At 53.8% G+C, this 20,128-nt stretch overlaps 1 protein-coding gene and 1 long non-coding RNA gene across 2 annotated transcripts in view; one reads left to right on the top strand and one right to left on the bottom strand.

Annotated features, from left to right (window-relative positions):
- ADARB2 (adenosine deaminase RNA specific B2 (inactive)) overlaps positions 1-20,128 on the top strand; it is a 133,757-nt gene that overhangs the window by 36,809 nt on the left and 76,820 nt on the right. The gene's annotated exons all lie outside the window — the stretch shown is intronic.
- Positions 10,797-13,538, bottom strand: LOC102962322. Its single transcript, XR_446991.3, has 4 exons — positions 13,364-13,538; positions 12,410-12,561; positions 11,497-12,009; positions 10,797-10,936 (listed from the first exon to the last, which is right to left on the bottom strand). It is a non-coding gene; the product is annotated as an uncharacterized LOC102962322 (long non-coding RNA).

Here is a 20,128-nt window from a genome sequence, read left to right as displayed (position 1 = left end):
ATTGTGGACCTAGAAGATTATACTCAATTACAATGGAGCAAAGCTTTCCATAGCTGCTGTGATCTGTTTGACTACTTCCTATTTTTCCTTCAGTAAATGGTCCCAAATGGCCAACTGCTTTAAACATCCTTTCTTGGTGTTGTTTTAATGCTTTTTTCCCCCACCTCAGTATCAGCCTAATAAACACACTGTGCTCTGTCTTCACCATCCCTCACTTGAGCTCCTCACCAAGCTCCCAAACTAACTAGTCATTATTTTCCCCAAACCAAGAACTTGAGTAGCAGGCAGTGAGAAAACCCAGCTCAAGTACTTTATAGTCTAAAGAATTAGAAAAAGTATAAGAAGACAGAGACAGAAATCAAAATCAGACTACTGTACCCCTAGTGCTGAGCCCTACATGGCACTGAGTTTTTAAAAAAGACAAAACAGTTTCCAAGAAGGACTATGCCTACCAAAGATTTTATCAAATGGGATTGAGTTCTTTCCAGCAGCAGAAAGTGAGATTTAGCACAGAACACAGGAAATCAAGTTTATGGCCCGTCCTTAATGATTTCCAGCTCTCCCGTTGCCTCTTACCAAGCTTCAGAGACTTTCATTAAAGACATAGCGAGGAATGTTGAGACCCGCACTTTTCTCTAGTGCCGAGTTATTTACAACTATCACCAGGGACCAATTTGTGTCTCCTGAGCCCAAAACTTGGGTTGCTCCAAGGAGAGAGCTGGCCAGTCTGTTTCTGCTTTGGGCTCTCATCCCATGGCCAAGAGGACACAGAACTCACTCACCCCCCGGACTGCCCCTGCCCTCTGCTCCCCATTCCCATGGCCACTCCCACGGTGGGAAGCTGGAGTCCGTGTCACATCCTTTACCCCCCTCCTCTTGTGCTAGAGAACAGGGGCTCCTGGCCCTGCCCTGCTTCCAACCCCGGATGAAGGTCCTGGTAGCCAGGACACTCTCCCGAGAACAGAGTGTGTGTCTTTGGTCACAAGGAGCGTACTGAAACTGTAGCATCATCAGCCTCCGAGAATGGCGGGTGGTGTGATGGTCTTTGCTCACAGTGGACTTTTTCAAGCAGTGCGGATTGAGGTGCAATCTCTGGAATGAGGGCGACTCCCCAGGGCATGCCCGCTGCCTGACCAGGGTGGGGGAGGATTTGGCGGCTGCCCCACAGATGGGAGGAAAGGCCCACATGAATAGCACCACACAGGGAGGCCTGTAAGAGCCAACGGGATGGATTTCAGATCCAAATGAGTTATGACGGTTTTTCACTACAGACCCATCAGTCTCACAGACAGAAGTCGAAGCCAAACCTTTGTCTAAGAAGACTTGACAACCTCAGGTGCAGTCAGGACATTTAACAGTAAAACGTGCTCCCCCCCGAGAACTAACCCCAACAGTCCTGTGCTGCCACAGGGCTTGGCACACGACACACCCACAAGGCCAATTCTCCAGAATGTTTTATCTGAGTGCCTAAAAACCAGGAAACAGGCATTTTATCATCTGCCCGCCAGCACTTCCGCGTTGATGTTTTTTCCGTAGGGAATTGTTTTATCATCTGTGTCTTATTTCGTATTGCCACCTTATCATCTTCTCCCATTATGGAAAAATGAATGAATTTATAGGACCCAGCAGCCTGTCAGCAAACCTCATCTTATCTGGCGGAATGACAGTTATAAAGTCACCGAGAGAACTCCCTCTCCGCAGACGGTGGTTAAATTGTGCGTATTACAACCAGGAACTGTCCGCTACACCTCCTCTGGTCATTTTTCTCAGCCTGAGAGAGGACACTGTGCCTTCGATGGGGAGCACCCAATGACACAGAGGCCAGCCTGGGTTCCGACGCCAGCCTCCTCTCTGCGCAAAACCACCCACAGTGAAAACAACCCCTGTGTGACGCACTGCCCCTGAGTGGGCTAGTTTATCTGGACAAACTACTCCCTTCTCTCTTGTAAAAGTCAAATGCTCTCGGGAGCCCCTCCCCCTTGCTGTGTTAACAACAATCCTGAGGCCTGCACTGTTCTCAGAAGAAGCATGTTCGGGGGATGCCTGGGGGGCTCAGTCGGTTAGACATCCGACTTTCGGTTTCAGCTCAGGTCAGGACCTCATGGTTTGTGGGTTGGAGTCCCATTTCGGGCTCTGCGATGACAGTGCAGAGCCTGCTTGGTATTCTCTCTCTCTCTCTCTCTGCACCTCCCCTACTCCCTGCTTGTGCTCTCTCATTCCCCTGCTCATAAACAAACAAACAAATAGGAAGTATGTCTTGGACGTGGGAGCCACCTGACACACTTGTGCACCGAGCACTGGGGATGAAACTCCATCTACATGTGGTTTCCATTCTGACGGCGGTGGTTGGGAAGCCCAGGCCCCCTGCGACAAGACAGCAGAGGCTGAAGAGGCAGAACCCGGGTGAGCCCCACACCCGTCGAGGGGATGGCGGCATACGGGACTGAGGACAAGCCGGAGGCTGAGAGGGAAACAGCAGTGTGAACCCCAACGCCCTTCCAGTAACCCATTCGCCAGACTGGACTGTTCCCAAGTTTGGAAAAGACAGGAACGCCTGTGGTGAGTTCTCGTCCGCAGGGAGGCTGTGATTATGACTGTCCCCTTGGAGACCTCACTGGTCCTCCCACCCGCCACAGGCCCCGGGCACCTTTTATTTCACTTTTTACCCCAATTACCATGGAGGGTTTTTCATAGGGAGAAGTCTGAGTGCACAAATCAGTACGTGGTAAGCAGCACAGGAATGACCCCGGCACCCTCCACTGAGCTCCAGAACAGGAGCATCTCTGGCGTGTCTTGTTTCCAGCAGCCTTTCCGACGTCACTCCTGATGCCCCCGCCTGAGCTCAGTCGCTCTCCCTCTGGCGGGTGGTTCACAGATTCTGCAGGGAGCGAATTCTGCAGGGAACGCCCAGGAGGTCGTGGGAAGGTGAACCCATGGTGCCGTGTGGCACCCCCACAGGCGGGTCGTGTCCTCCGCCAGCCAGCTGGTACCTGTGATTGGCACCTTCAATCATGGATGGGTTTTGCTTCTGTTCTTTGCTGTGTTCCTATGAAACTCATACAGCAGTAAACGCTGGAAAATGATAAGATCTTACTTCGTCTGACAAAATTATACTATGTTCTTCACCGTCGCAAATTGCCCGGCCAGGCAGAATGCAGACGATCAGTAGCTCCAAACCCACCTGGATGGGGTGGGCGCACTGTCACTGCTAACGTGCTTGTGGATGTGCATCATCAGAAACCCGCACTCACACCACCAGCGAGGGACCACGGAGTGGGGGGCCCTTACCACGGTGTGGCCAGGGCTAGGCAAGCACCAGGAAAACAGCAGCACCCTGTAGCCTGGGGCCGGCAGGGGTGAGGGTACAAACGGGCCCCTCCGCCCCAGGGCTGCAGCCCTGCTGGCACCACACTGCCCGCATGCCTCCCGAGGCCGGGGAGGGGCTGAGGGAAGCCCTGAGCATGCCGTGGGACTCAACTTACCCATCGTGCTGCTGCCTCCTGTACTGCACCCAAGTCTGCAGCCAGTGCCCGAGAAAGGGATATTTCCTGAGGGGTGAAGCTATTTATAGGAGGAGCCCTCCAGAGCCATTAAACCCTAAGTCGTATTTACTCGGATTTTTAAAAACTTTTCCTTCCTTGGAAATAATAAAAGTATGTGAAATCCCCACCGTCCTGGGAAACCTCTAGGCCCTGGGATCACTCACAAAGCCGGCTGCCTCTGCCTGCCAGGCATTAGTGATTACGGGATATTCCACACTCCCGGTCAGGATTATGTGCGTGTGCAAGTGATGCTCAGGGAGCACGGCCTCACTGCAGGTGGAGAAGAGTTGGTACAGTCACTATTTTAAACTTATGTCCGCCTGCCTCCGTTGCCACTTCTCCTAACAAAGCCGAAAAGTAAGGCATGAGCACAAGGGAGGAAAATACAAACCACAAACATAGGCTAAAATAAAAAGTCAAGAGGAGACACACAGGCAGCACAAAGTACAGGGAAGAGGGGACTTCCACAGATGGCCTAGAAATGTGAGTATTTCGTTTTGTTTCAGCAACATCCATAAACATGACTTTCTTTCCAGCCTGAACGTTGGCGGCCCAGGAGGAAATGTGCAGGGTCCTAGACTGGGGGCTTAACTGGGAGAAAAATGGCGAGGTTGAACTTTACACAGAAGCAAGCCCACACACGTGCATGTACCCATGTGTGTGCACATACATACACACATGCACATACATAGGCACACACACATGGATGCACACATGCATATACGTACGCATGCACATATATGTGTGCACGTGCACACACATGCACATGCATGTACCCCACACGCACATATATGCACATGCACGCACATGCACACATACACAAATGTGTGTGCGCATGCACATATGCGTGTGTGGGCATGTGCGCAAACACATGCATGCACAAATGAGCACACATGCACGTGTGTGCACATATGCACATACATGTGCATGCACACATACACATACATGCGTGCACACATACACGTGCGCAGTGCACAAATATGCACACATGCACACGTGGACACGTGCACGCACAAGCACATACATGCCCACATGTAGGCACACGGACGCACATAACACGCACATGTGCACACATGCACACACATGCGCGGGTACACACGTGCACGTATCTGCACACGTGCACATGTGTACTCAAACACCTGCAGCCTGGGCCCCAGGAGCCAGCAGTGGAGCACATCACTCATTTACAGCAAAACGATGGGAAATCCATCATTTAACATTTCTTTTTCAGGGCTAAGTGCCATGAACTCCAGTGGGCCTGCAGCCAGTGTTACTTTCCATAAGCCCAAGTGTCATCAGGCTGGGTACTGGTTTGCTATGTCATAAAAACAGTCCCTGCCTCTTGAATCTACAGGATTGAAAGGTGCTACTGTTTGGGGGCAGAAGGCAAAGTCACACCCCTGAGTGGCAGGGACTATTCTAGATCCTACAGCAGAGAGGGGCTCCTGCAAGCCTAAGGTGAGCACAGGCCATGGACCCCCACGCCTCCCGCAGCTTGCACACGCACAGTCCCACAGACGAGGGGCTGTCACTCCAGCCGGGCCCCATGCCCAGGGGCAGAGCCGCGACTCTGCCATTGTGCTTCCTTGGACACCGAACCAAGTCACCAGTGGGAAGGGATTTACTTCAGCGACAAGTGACAAGGGGGAGCATCCACGCTTTCCACTCTGAGCAAGAACGAAATTAGGAACTCTAAAGTTCATCCTGGTTGTGAAAAAAATTAAACTTTTAACATTAATTGCTCCTGAACATTTGTGAGTGCCCCAAATCCTGACATAAAAGCTTTAATTTCTATGCAAAGCAGATAGGATGATTGAGTTATAATTAAAATGGTAATTATACCCTTAATGCTCCATATTTGACTTTTCAAAAAAATGTTATGCTCCAAGAAAAGCTATTTAAAGATCAGAGGAAAATGTTTGAAAATGAATGTATTCAAGACATTTTAAATCTTTTAAAATCCAGTTATTGATTTTTACATGCTTTCAAGTGTAGTCTAAAACATTTCTTCATTTATTTTGGTCGATGGAAATAATAAAAAATCATTGGGACGTGAAAAGCTTAAATGAAGGCAATATTCTGGAGGTTGCTATATAATGTGATAAATATTTGAAGTGTTGGGGGCACAGAGGAGGGGTGTCAGCCTAAGCACGGGGCACTCTGAACCCCAGGATGGCAGGCAGGGAAGAGGCCGCTGGTGAAAGCCACCTCGGGCGGCCCCCCCCCCCCGCCCCCCGCTTCTGGCTGCCGAGGTGTCACTCTGGGCTTCAACGCTGCAAATATGACATTTCCTTTGATCCTCTATCGAGTGTTTAGAATTAAAAAGAACACCTAAAGCTATAAATCAAATGTCAGGTGCAGAAGTCTGGGGGAACCGTATCAATATTCCATGATGCATGGCCGGCCGGGGGGGGCTCGAGAGCTGGAGCCATGCCAACAAGGCAGCGAGGGCTTGGCGCTCGCCCAGCCATGCGCCCTGAGCAGCAGTCAGCAAACCTGAGGAAGTGGCGAGCGGGCTGGGCAGACTTTCCTCCTACCCCCACGCCTGCTGCTTAGCCGGTGCCCATGGACCCTGCTGTCGAGCCCCCACCCACCCCAGACCTCCTCAGCAGAGGGCTGCACCTGCGGCCGCCGAGGCAGGGAGGTGGGGAGGAGGACTCCGATGCCCCCCCTTTCTCATGGTGAGCGTGGCTGTGGCGCCTGGAGTGACAGCACGGCCAAGGAGCCGGCGCAAGCCCCACCCCAAGTCTTTCTGGGGCAGACATTCCTTTCCCCTCTCCACCTGAAGCGGGGTGAACGCTAGTCTAGAAAATGTTGTACCAACAGTGAAATAACCAAAGAGCAAAAGAGGCCCATCAAGTTTACGCTGGTCCCCACGACAGCAAAGCAGCCCAGCACAGAGCCACCCAAGGCTTGGTGGTGTGGTTGCTCCTGGAGAAACGCTGACCCTTTCCGTATCTGGGAGAAATTCCCATTGTTTCCCATTTCTGTTTGCGTGCTGATGGAAATGCCTTGTAGGGAGGCCTGTCTCAGCGGGTGTAGACAGACCCTGCGTCCCAGAGACCTCAGATCCCAGGAGGATCTGTACTCTGCACACAGCGTGCTGGCGTTCGCGGCCCTGCTAACCACAGGCTGGTGGAGGGAGGTGGAGGGAGGGTGTGGGCAGCCTGGGGAAGGGCCCTGGGGGTGGTGCAGGGGGACGAGGCAGGAAGGGCTCGGCAGTGCAGCTGGGCTAAGATGTGAGCCCGTCACCCATTGGGCCCAGCTGGGGGAACCTGGGAGGTGAGGTGACATCTTGCAAGCTATGTTCCGCCTGGGATTTCTCCTCCTGTGAACTGAGGTGGTGTGGGGGTGGGGGGGTGCTGTGGCTGGAAGGGGGGCGTCAGTGAGAACCTCGGCTGCTTGGAGCGTGTTCAGATTTCCGGCTGTGTGGACAGGCAGGTGCGGATGGTCTGGGTGTGGTTCCTGTAATGACCACAGCTGCACCGGGTACAAAGTGGGGGAGGGGGCAGGTGAGACTCTAGAGCGTCAGGCTGGCGACAACGGGAACCCCAAATCGCCAGCGTCCCAGCCCCTCACGACCACATGTTTGGGCTTCACAGACCGTCTCCCCCTGCGTCAGTCGATGCTGAATCACCCGTGGAACATTCCAAGTGACTGCTTTCCAGACCTGAGGACTCCAGAAACCTTACCAGTTAGCCAAAGACCAGCGCTGTGGCCCCCAGCGGCCTGTGCTGGCTGGAGAGAGACGGGGTGGAGGTCGGCAGGGTAGCCACGGGCATTTGGGGACTTCTGCAGACTCGGAAAGGAAGTGACACGACCGGACGTTGCTGCACAAGATTTGCACGACGTGTTTGGCCTGTGGAGCTGAGGCCTCCTCACTCCCCGCTGCCCAGCTTCACCTCCTTCCTGGAGGGAGGGAAACCTGGCACCAGCCACCCACAGCTGGCCTTCCTTCCCAGAAAGCAGTCACTAAAACCGTGACCGTCCCTGCTGGATGGGGTCCCCCTGCTGGGTATGGGGATGCCTGTCTCCGCGACCTCCCCCCCACACTTTGGGGATAAGCCCTCATGAGTGACACCGTCTGGTCACTGCCTGGTGAGCGTGGGTCCCGACTTGATGGGGCCCAGGGCACCTCACTGTGTTCCCTGCCCCCCCACACACAAACCCAGGTGGGGCAGAAACAGACCGGCCTCCTGCACACAGATGTTCCCTGGTGTGTGCAGGTCACATCACTCCCTCGCAGACAAGAAGGGGCCACGCAAGTCTGGGAGGCCACACACCAGCCGTGTCCTTTCCCCTGGGATGACTCGGAGAGGCAGTCACATGCCTACCACAGCACTACACAAAATGACAAGCAACTGATAACCCTTGGTGCTTTTCATGAGCCTACAGAGACGGGTAATCCGGAGAGACATCCCAGAGAAGGTGGCCTTTCAGACCAGTTCGGATAGGTGATCAGGATGGAAACAGATAAGAGAAGCTCCTGGGCCTGCGTGGCCCCTCCCAGAGGTGACCCCTGACCCAGAGGGGACAGTGGCCAGCGCCTCTCCCGGGGACTGGGCCCGGTCCTGTAAGAAGGCGGCTGTCCCTGCTTCCAGACAGTGCGGACGCCAAAACGCACACCGCCACCCCTGCGGAAGACACAGAGAGCAGAGGTCAGAGCCTCGCGAGGGCCACCCAGGAATCTGGCGTGCAGGCTGCAGTTAGTTTTCTGTTCCATTTCACCCCCGAGTTGAATTATTGATTTTAATACTTTATTTTCACATGAGTTTATTTGAGCGACAGATGCTACTCAGGTAGCCCACGAAGCGGAAATGAGATTCTGGTAATTAAGGATTCCACCGGGGTCGAGGCACCAGCGGGGATTAGGCTGCTCAGTGGAGTGCGCACGGAGACTCTCGGGGGATTAGGACACCAACTCAATAATTTCTTCCAGTTTCTTAAATTACACTTCAGTTCTCAGGAAGGCTTAAGATCCGGCCCATTGGCTCCAGAAAGAAATTCATTTAACTTGGCTTCCGTCTTGGCAGGGAGGGGACAGTCCCCGGGGCAGGGCGGGGCCAGCGCGGATCGGAGCTCGCATGCATCCTTGCCGGGCACCTGCTATTGTGCAGGGCCAGCCTCACACACATTCCTGCAGACGCAAGAGCTACAAGGACCTTGGAGGGACACCTGGGGGTGAGCGAATCACAGAGGCTCCTCGGGGCGCCCTCGTGTGCCCAGGCCCGACCAGCAGCCCCTGTGCCTCTGGCCCAACGCCAGGTACAGGCACAAAGCCATCCCTGCAGAGCCCCCCCGGGGCACCGGGCCTGGTGTCTCAGCGTGCAAAAGGAGGCATGCCAACAATGTGCACAGACTGCGCTCATGACCAAGGCCCCGGGGACTCCGGCCCAGGCAGCTCCGTGTGGCCGCCCCAGGCCAAACTGCACACCAGAAACGCCAGAGCTCAGCCAGAGCCAAGTTGGAGCTGGACAGGCCGGTGGCAGGCAGCTCCAGGCCACTGTCCGGTCTGCCCCCTCTCCACCCTCGAGCCTCCCCCCTTCCTCTCTTTACGGAAGACACCGGACAGGCAGCCGCACCTGCCCACGGACATGGGTGGGTAACAGCAAAGCACAGACTTAGTGCAGATCTTCTGGCCGGTGGTCACCCTTTGTCCAGCCTCCACCACCACAGGGCACTTGCCTTCCTTTGCAGGCCCTCCCGGCAAGTCTACACTGTTGGAGGACTGGTGTAGACCTCGCCTGAGTAACTAAAACCCACATCTACTTCAGAGCACTTGTCTAAGGGATTAGGTTCAAGTATGTGACATTACCGAGCTCAGAAGTCAACTACAGCCAGATTCGTATAGTTCAACATTCAACCATGAACCTCAATCCTTTTTAATTCAAGTGACTAAAAGGCCTTTCTCCTCTTTATAGTTGTGTCTCCTCCTTCCCTGACTTCCTGAGGAGGGAAGGGGCTGGACCCAGAGAGAGCCCTGCCCCTCCCTCCTGTCCACCAAGAGGGGCCACCAGGAGCTGCCAGGAGAGGGGTCCCCAGCCTGGCAGAGAAGTCCCATCAGCCCGGCACCAGGTTAGCCCTGTTCCCAGCAGGCCGGGCACACAGTGGGCTTCAGTGGCACCTGCCAGCTGGGCTCATAATTTAACTTAGGCAGCAGATCCTTACACACGGACAAGAAGGCCTTTCTTTCCACACTGGTTCTTAGGCGTCTGTAGTTTATCAGAAGTGTTTAACATCTGATGCAGACAACGCCCCATTGAGGCCACTCTCATAGAAGTGGGGAGTCTTAGCATCCAGGAACGTGTCTCCTCGCGGGGCACTGTGGAAACCGGCAGTCATTCTAGTCTCTGTGTGCACCCTGTCCCTGGATCATACTTGTCCTCAAGCCAATCGCAGTAAGCAGGTGCGGCATGAATGAGGCAGCGAGAAATCACGGCGGGCTCTCTGGAAGCCAAGGATTAAGAAGCAGGCTAACATGGAGAAGTAAGGGTGCAAGCTGATCACGGGAACACACTGAGTTAAGACGAGAACAAAAACCGACAGAAATTAAACCACTGTGCAGAGGACAGAAGGAGCCACAGCTGGAAATCCCAAGCAGAACGAAGCATCTGAAATCAGACAGGCAGGAGCAAGTCCAAATCTGCAGAAGGAAGCGGTGGAAGGACAGAGCAACGTCATACTCAAAGCAGGAGCGCCCTGAGGGCGCCATGTGAGACAGGAGGAGGGTAGACTCCACCACAGACAAAACCCTCCCCAACGGCCCCAAATCTAGGCTAACTGCTGGGCCGTGGGCTGCCTGGAGACTGGAACTGAAGACTTCAGCCCACCTTGCCAGACCCGAAACCATGAATGCCAACACTTAGCAACAAAGAATAACGTGCAATCTGACTGAAATCCCTGCAGTTGGCATGGCAGGCGTTGGTCCTGGTACATTTCACAAAACTCCTCAAATTCTAAATCTAAGCCAGAAACAAGCAAAAGAGCATCACCGCTTCTTGCAGCTAAATTTATCGCCCCCCATGACCACCCCCGAGAGTCTAACTGACCAGCCTCGCGGAATCCCTGTCCCAGGGATGAGCCCTGGTCCGCTAATCATGCCTCATGCAGCGCAGGGATCACCTTCAGCACATGCCCAGTGATGGCTGCGCAGGGGTGCGTCGGGGGGGGGAGGGGGGGGCGGTCTATAAGTGAAAGTAAGATTGAATAGTCAAGACGAGGCTGAGATCAACCACACACTATTTAGGCAGTGGCGCCATTTTGTTTTTAATCAAGTTCATTGCTCAGTACCTTCAAAGTGATGGTGTCTGTTGATCGCCCTGTGAGTACAGAGTCCTGAACTTCCCAGAAGCAACCCAAAACTTCATTCCCTCAAGTGAAAACTACATTGTTTCCTATAGGGGAGGAAGTGAATGTAGTACAGTCTAAATATCCATTAGTAAAGGAACCTCATTGTATGGAATTATTGCCCATTTTGTTTTCCCTCTAGAAAATCTCGGTCTATGGGTCTAATAAACTCTGATCCTGGCCAAAACCATCTTACAAGAAGCCACATCTACTGGCTCTAGAAAACCACTTTCATAAACTCTTCTGAGACCGAGAAAATAAAAAGCTGGAGAAGACTATGAACCCCATGCTCTCTCTGTATCCTGTCCTTTAGAAATAGAAAAACAAAGACGTGATCTGTGGTTAGAGTTTCCCAGCCGGCTAAGAGCCCACAAAAGTAAACTGTACAGTCAAAAATTAGTGACTGGGGCACCTGGGTGGTTCAGTCGGTTAAGTATCCAACTCTTGATTTCAGCTCACGGTTTGTGAGTTTGAGTCCCACGTCAGGCCCCATGCTGTCAGTGCAGAGCCTGCCTGGGATTCCCTCTCTCCCTCTCTCTCTCTCTGCCCCTCCCCACTCATGCTCGCTCTCAAAATAAATAAATTAACATTTAAAAAAAACAGTTACCTGGAAGTGCAGATCCAGACAAGGAGACACCACTGCTCGCCTGTTAGAAGGGCCCAAACCCAGGCCCCCGACACCAGCACATGTTGGCGAGGACCTCGAGCCACAGCGTCTCTCAGGCACGGCAGGCGGGCACGCGGACAGGGGCAGCCACTTGGGAGGACGGTCTGGTGGGTTCCTACAGGACTGAACGTACCCTCGCCACACGACCCGGCCACCGTGCCCCTTGACGTTTACTCAAATGAGTTGAAAGCTGTGTTGGTACAAAGCCCTGCCCACAGATGCGTATAGCGGTTTTATTCACAATCGCCAAAACTTGGGGGCATTGAAGATGTCCTTCAGCAGGTGCTGGATAAACAAACTTGGTCCATCCAGGCAGTGGAACAGTATTCGGCGATAAAAAGAAACGAGCTAACAAGCCATGAAAACACACGGAGGAAACTTGACAGCGTATGACTAAGCGAGGGGCGCCGATCTAAAGAGGTTCATCCTGTGTGACTCCCACTATCTGACACCCTGGAAAAGGCAGAACGGTGGAGACGGTGAAAAGTATGAGGGATTTCTGGGAGTCGAAGGGAGGGAGGGTTGAACAGGTGGAGCACAGGGGATTTGGGGGCAGTGAAACTGCTCTGTGTGATAACACAACACGGACACCTGTCCTCATACACTTGTCCAGACCCACAGTATGTACAATGCCAAGTGACCCCAGTGTAAACCATGGACTCGGGTGACGATGACATGCCCTGTGGGTGCAGTGATTGTGAGAAATGCACCATCTGGTGGGGACATTGCCGGTGGGGGAGGCTGCGGTGTGTTGGCAGCAGTGTATGTGGGAAATGTCTATGTTACACTCACTATTGCTCTAAAACTACAAACTGTCTGAAAAATAAAGTCCACTAAGGAAAAACAGAGTTACCTGATGGTGTTGTACCAGAGCCGTCTGTGCAAACATCCATGACAGGAAATAAACTGCCAGGAATTCTGTAATGGTTCCTTAGGTGGCCTTGCATGACCCCCTCGGGGTTCTCATTATTCACCCCAGTGTTTCATCAGCCAGAGTGATGGACCCTGGGAGAGGGACAGACGATCAGAGACAGAGACACGGAGAAGGTCCTGCGCGTCTGCATCAGGTTGGCTTTCCGGGAGATTTACGGTAGACGTGCATATTCTATATAAAATCCCACAGCTTTTGTTTTTAATAACATATACAAGCCTTCTTTGTATCACCAGTTTAGATTCTGAAGTCAATGTGTTCGATTTCAGTTAATCCCATACAGAAAACTGCTGTCACCCTCTATTGGCGGTAGCCAGAGCCAACAAGTCCGGCCTGGCCGCTACCGCTCACATCTACCAACATTCAAAAGTTAAGTGGCTCCTGTAGGAGATTTTTAATGCAGTCAAATAAATAGCTCTACGCTTTTATCTTGTATCTTTAAAACCCGGGCACGGAGTCCATAAATCTGCTGACCTGCTAAGTGGCTGCGGGAACCGGGGGCGGGAAGAAGCACTCCCCGGTCCTCGCTCTTAAGGAGAGAGGAGAGACGCCGGCTTTCCCGGCAGCAGTGCTTCCCGGGACCGGGGCGAGCGCCCACCGGAGTCGGTGGTTTTAAATGGAGGTGATGGCACACGGTAGGTCCGCAAGTCTCGCAAATTTTCTGACACCTGTGCTCTGCGGGAAGTGTCACCACAGCAGGGAAAGGACCACCCTCGGACAAGAGGGAAGGGGTGGCAGGAAGGAAAACGGAGTGTCCACGGTGCGTGGCCACCCCCGGCCCCCCAGTAATCCAGACACCCGAGCCTCCGTGTGTGAGGCCATTCCCACCCCACTGTTTACATAGCGACTCTTGATCTCTGTCGGGTTTCTGCTTACCTGCCTGCTGGTCTCAGGGTCCTTCCCCGACCCCCGAATTGTTATGTCCCGCCGGGCAGCTCCTGCCTTCCCTTCTAAACACAGAGCACACGTGACAGCACTCTTCCGCTTGGCTTGGCGGAGTGGCTAAGGAGGGTGGCCATCCATCACTGAGTAAATAACAGCATTGACAGGAGAGGCCGTGTGGCCCTGGGATGCCGGACGCGGTTTTCTCCTCCACGCCTGTCACGTGTGTCCTGTTTCTTCCAGCACAGCCTTCTGTATCTGTGTTCAGCTGCCCTGTGGTCGGCTGGCCACCTCCCCTCCAGGCTCCCTCAAGGTCGATGTGTTTTGTACACATGTCACTGTCCAGAAAGGACAGGGGTCCCTTCTGACGCCCAGCACGGTGCAGGGCACGCACGGGGCACTCAGTGCGCATCTGCTGAAGGAATCAAGGCATGGATGCTCCATTTGGGGCAGTCTCTGGTGTGAGGGAGACAAGTCAGCCTCCCCGCCGAGGCTCTGTGGCCCAGGACAGGTACCCAGCTTCCTGCTAACAGGGACCTGTTTGTGCTTATAAATACAGTGAGAACGTGCCAGCCGCCAGCCCCACGACTCTGGGCACATCAGAGACTCAGCACGGGTGGAGAGCAAGGTCGTGTGTGTGGGTATCCCTGGGCTGTGTGATGAATCACCACATACGAGCAGCTCAGAACCACAGAACTGTGTTCCCCTGTTGCCAAAACTCAACAGCAGAATGGAGACCAAGGCGCTGCCTGGGCTGAGGCTCCTTCCTCCCTCCAGCTTCTGGGAGCCAGACCGGCCACCCCAGGCCCCGCCTCCGTCTGTGCCTGTGAAGGGTCCAGGCATCTCGGAGCAGATCCAGGAAGGAGCCATGGCCACACAGTGGTGGCAGCTCACGTGAGGTTATTTAGACAAGACAACACCGTGACAGGTTTGCAGGCCAGGGCGTCCCTCACAGCACCAGCCTGTCCTGGGGTGGCCAGGAGGGCCTGGGTGCTCAGAGAGGGTTACGTGTCTAGGTGAGGTGACTCAGCAGTCTGGTGAGGGGGCTCTGGATCAGAGAACGCCAAGGACCACCGCATCTTGGGACCTGTCTTATCTATGGGTAACAGCTGTCAGGTTCTGTGCAGTCTGAAAAGTAGGCAATCTCTCAATGGCTAAAAACCTGCACGTTCACGTTAGTTTTAAATTGCCGAGTGTGCACAAATTTGAGTCTGGCACTGGTAGGCTTTGGCACTAACAAGTTTCAGCTGACAGTGAAGCAATAAGCAACCAGGGACCAGGTTCCCAGCGACTCTAAACCCCGATCTCCAGATCCTAACTGATTACATCTAACTATTTCCACCTGAGCGGACATCCTGAGGTTCCAAGTGGATATAATTTGGTGGAACACCATTCAACCCAGTCTGACTGATACACAAGCAAACAAAAGTGCTGGAGAGACTGGAATTAGGAAGGGCGGGGGTGGGGGAGAAGGAGGACAGGAGGTCAAAACTGCAGGGTCTGGAGGGCAGGGGGACGGGGGACGGGGGGGGGTGGTAGGAAGACTGGAGCAGGAGGGCAGGAGGGCAGGAGGGCAGGTGGGCCGGGGCAGGGGGGCAGGAGGCAAGAGCAGGGGGGCAGGGGGCGGGGGCAGGGGGCAGGAGGGCGAAGCGCAAAATCCGGAGGCCCAGGGAGGAGGGTGCTGGCTGGGGCATGGAGGTGAGGGACTGGATGGTGAGGGGCCATGTCTGGTTCTCCTCAGGGAAGGGGTGAGGTCCTTCCCCAAGGAGGAGGTGGCCCCACTGGCTGGTTCAGGGATGAAGGAAAGGTTGGTAGCACTGACAGACAGAGAGACCAGAATCTGGTCGGAACTGGGGAACCGGGTCATCTGGGAGGCCACATGCTGTGGCCACAGACCTGGGAGGCGGGGGAAGGGGGGGCGGGCTTGCAAAACTCGGATCCGCCGTCTGGCTGCGTGGGTATCCCCGGGGTGGGGAGGCCCCGCACCCGCACGGGAACCACCCCCTCCCCGCTTCACTGGGAGCGCAGGTGTGTGGCCCCACCCCCCACCCATCTCGTGGGGGTGGGGGTGGGGTGGGGTGCTTGGTGCTCCTAAGTCACAGACCTAAGGGCAGAACGCCCTGAGACCCCCCCCCCGCCCCCCGCGCGACAGCAGTCATGACCTCATGACCTCGCGGCCACCCACCCTTCCCCACCCTCTGACCTCCGGAGCACCCCCCGCCCCGCCTGTCTGTCAGTCCTTCTGGACACCAGATCTCACCTGGCGAGAGCCGCTGGAAAGGCACCGTCCAGACCTACCTTCCAGGGCACACCCCCTCCCCCCACCCCCACCTCTGCCAAGGGCCCTGCAATTCAAGGAGCATGTGTCACAAAGCAGACCAGCCCCTCGGGTCCAGGGCTTAGCCCAACCTTTCCAGAGCCTCCATGGTGCTTCACACCCTGCACCAAGCCAGGGATGCAGACTGCATGGGCAGGCGAGCTCATACTCGCTCTCTCCTCCCGGCCCTGGAAAGGGTGCTATCCCCCACCCCAGCACTGCAGGTCTGGAGGGACCAGCGGGTGCTCAGGGGCCCATCCTGCCCCAGCACCTGGACCGCGCTTGCCCCTCTGGCTCCACGGTGATGGGAGCTCGTCTCAGGAGCCCCTCACCTGGCCAGGGCCAGACATTCGCCACTGGGAAGCCCAGAAAGGTCACTCACCCCAGCCAGACTCCAGACGCTGAGCAAACAACCAAGGCTTCCTACTGAGTTTGGGAACTATCGGTCACCCAGAAAGCACTTAACTAATACACCACATACGAAGCCATTTTGCTACTAACGTCTCAGTTCACAGACTTTTAAGGAAGCTGTATGGTTCCCATATCAGATGTCCTACAGATTATTTCTCTGAAGAATACTCTGAGATAACAAACGAAAGAAAACAATATTTATCATTATTCTGTATTTCAGATTCAGATAATACTGAAGTAAAAAATTCTTAACGACCATCCTCTGCTATTTCTGAGCTACAAATAAACCAAATCTTAGCGACAAGACTGATAACCTTGGTACATTTAGCAGATGAAGAAACAAAGTCACACAGCAGCTCAGCCTTTCAGACGTCCGTCTGCTCCCCGTGCTCTCCTGTCTCCTAAGCTGGATCAGACATCTCTCGTACTGTCCCCAGCTTTTCTCACGAAACTGTGCTACTGTGCCGTAGTGTTTCCCAAAACGGCTTTACGAAGCCAAAAAGTTCACATCGATTCATTTGAACACATTCCGACGGGTGTCCAAATACCTGGGACACATATCTCCCTGCACCCAACTTGTCAGGTCCTTATCAGGACCTGTACACAGAGGAAGGTCATTCCTGGGGTTGTCACTCCTGTGACTTTCCTCCCTCCCATGTCACACTCACACCTCCACCAATGGGCCCATCACGTGATCCCAGACAGAAAGATGGTGTGCTGGCCTTCCAAGCACACCAAAGTTGAAGTAGCCGAAATGTGGCACCACACCTGACGAAGACATTCAAGTGTTTTCACTAGAAACCAACGTGAGCCATTTACCTCTATGCAGTGACTTTCTCTCTGCATGCTGGAATCTGCTTTTAAAAGCACATAAGTCCTGGCCTCACCCCCAGGCGCTCTATTATAATTGGTGTAGGTTGGGGCCTTGGCACTGGAATGTTTTCAATCTCCCCAGGAGAATATAACACGCACGCAGGGCTGAGAACCACCACGTCATGCCATGGTGCACAGGTGGGTCAGAGCTGGGTCGGGCTAATTAGGGATGGCTGCCTGGCGGAGGCCGAGGCGGCTGGGGAAGGACGCGGGTGGCTGCTATCCCATCCCAGGCATCATAACAAGCCCAACCAAGCTCTGGAATTGGGAGCAAGAGAGAGAAGGGCCGGAGAGCTGTATCCACTGGGCATGTGGCTGGATGGGGGAGTGAGACAGCAGTGTGCAGGCGCAGGGAGGCGACCTGGGGGAAGTCGGAGGAAAACCGTCCGTCCCTGGGCCTGGCTGCTAACGAAAGGAGCTTGAAGTTGTCGCTGCCAGAGCCTCCGCTCCTCCAGCTGGAAAATAGGATGTCAGTCCTACACACTCAGCTCCCCAGAAAGCCAAAGACCTCATCAGCTATGTTTGCAAATGATCTCATCCTCCCGGAATGCGCTAGCTGTGGCTAGCGAAGGCATAACTAGGAATGATGATGGCTCATTCTGACAGCGAGTAAAAATAAGTGACCAAAGATGTCACTCCTGCCCGTGCCCACTGCCGGCACGAGTCTTCCCGGCCTCACTTCATGCACACAATGCTGATGGTAAGTCTCCAGTGGACACCGCAGAGGAAATCGCCCACAGCAGACACTGCAGGAACCCTTCGGCCGAAAGAGATGGGCAAACACACCTCACCGATCACATCAGCAACAGCTCATCTTCAACAGTAGGGAAGTTACATTCTTCCCCGTCGAGAAAAATCCATTTTTGCCCCACATGAAGCTGATTTTCAGCCATGTCTCCCCCCCAACCCCCCAGGCTCCCACGGATGGAATTCTCATTCTCAAGATTGCCTTTTGAGAGAGCTCTAAGACTTTTCCTCTGTTTGCACTCCCCTCCGCCCCCCACGTGCCCCCCACATCCGTGCCCCAGACCTGCCCCGAGACACAGCCAACTGCCGTCTTTTGTTTTGCATTTCTGTTTCGGGAAACACATTGCCCTGCCGACACTCTGCAAAGCATCAGTGAGTAAAGTCTGTTATACAGGCTGCAAAGCCATCTGGACTTCCTGCTGAAAAGGTTGGACATGGTTTTAGGCAAGATTTTTATCAGATCTGAAAGGAAAAAAAAAATCTTGAATGCATTACCATCTTCCAAGGTTGATGTCAGATTTTTTTTCCCCTTGTCAGTTGCAAAACAAAGCCAAAAAAAGAAAAAAAGATGACAAACCAGAAGAGCTGAGAATGAAGATATACATCTCCAGAGGAAGCTTTGTCAGAGGTAGTGGAGTATAAACAAAAAATAAATTAGTTCTGTGTTATCAGAAACTGGACAGACTTCCACTGGTATAGTAGTTTGTCTGGCGAGTCCAAGCCTTCCCAGCCAGTGCCCTTAAAATGCAAAAGGGAAATCCGAGAGGCTCACAACAAAAACAAGACTTGCTTTCCAAAACCTATTAGCGGCTTTTTGAATGCACAGGAGAAGAAAGACAGCGACGGAAGAGAATGAAACAGGCCTCATGAAAAGGAAAACTGCTTTGAAATCTCTCCCCTTCTTTCTCTCATTCTCTGGCCGTGACAGACTTTTCCAAAAAGGTTCAACTTTGCAGTCACAGAACGTCAGTATCTTAGCAACATATTTGCTACCACCCAGCTTTGGGTTTTTCTCCCCGCGAGTCACTGAGGAAAAGCCAGGGTGAGAGCATCCCGTTAAGAGGACCCTTATTTGGAGAACAGGCCACAGCTGCTTGCTCCCACCTCTGCTCGGGGCCGCAGACGTCCTCCAAGTGAGCCGCAGACAGAGGACCCGTGGCCCCGTCCTAGGAACACGACGTCCATGTTAGGGGACCATGTGTCACCCTCAGCACTGTTACGGGACCCAGCAAGGCTTCCTCACGACAGGGCAGGAGGCCGACACGAGCCATCTTTGATTCGGGCACGATGTGGGATGAACAGAACACCCACTGACTATACCAGGAAAAACAAAAACAAAAAACCTACTGAGTTTCTAAGTGTGTTATGATTTGGGAAGAAAATGCCTCCACAGAGAAGGGCCAGAGCTTGGCCTCAGATCAAAAGCATTTTGTCTAATTGGGATAAACAGGCTTCACAAAGTGATGGCTATTGATCCTGAAAAAGTAATTTATGTAATGTTTTCTATTTCCCCTTAAACATTTCATGGAGACAAATATTTATTCATTAATGCGTGTGAGGAAGCCAGGGAACGTGAAATGCCACGTCTGACAGAAAACACAACTTCTCTTTATCGCAGATAAAAGGCCCTTAGTGGGAATTTTTGGTCACATTCTGTCTCCTCCACCGTGTCTCTGGCCTGAGCGCCTGCCAGCCCACCAGCCCCCCAGGGGAGAGGACGCCCATCTGCCGGCCTGCACAGCAGCCACTGGGCCCTGAAGCTTGTCCGGACACAGGCGGGCTGATGGCCTTAAGGTCACTGCCACAGGAGAGGTCATGGGGGCATCAGACAGGCCTGACACATGCCTGATACAAGCACGGTCCATCCCTGTAAGCCCGGAACCCCTGCAGCTGCACAAGGCTCCTTCCTGAGCAGCAGTGACCACTGGAGCCTCAGAGGAAGTCAGCAGACGTGAAGACACCCCTGGGGGTCCCCTCCTCTGCAGAGGGTGCACAGAGGCCTGCTGGCTGCAGAGGCTGACCAGTGCCATCTGGAGAGGCAGGAGAGCCCGACAGGAGGGCGTCCACCCAAAGGGGCATCTTGCTTCCATATTTGAAACACTACCCAGCCGAAGCAGACTGTGTCCACCACTCCATTTGTGACGCTGACTTTTCCAAATATTTGTCAGGTCCCACGGCCTGGCAAGCCCCTTGCTTAGTCCAGGAATCCAGAGATGAACCCAGAAGCCTTCACTCCAGTGGGACCATCAGACATGTGAACAAACCACCGAAGTAAAAGAGACTGCTGGGAAGCCTTCAGGTTTTCTACACATAGAATCATGTCAACTGCAAACAGATCACTTTACCTCTTCCTTTCAATGTGAATGCCTTTCGCCTCTTTCTCTCGTGTATCTGCTCTGGCTGGGGCCTCT

The sequence above is a fragment of the Panthera tigris genome, chromosome B4 (genome assembly GCF_018350195.1).
Source record: "Panthera tigris isolate Pti1 chromosome B4, P.tigris_Pti1_mat1.1, whole genome shotgun sequence".
Lineage (NCBI taxonomy): Eukaryota > Metazoa > Chordata > Mammalia > Carnivora > Felidae > Panthera > Panthera tigris.
Note: the sequence above shows the minus strand (reverse complement) of the source record. Positions and strands in the feature narration are given on the sequence as shown.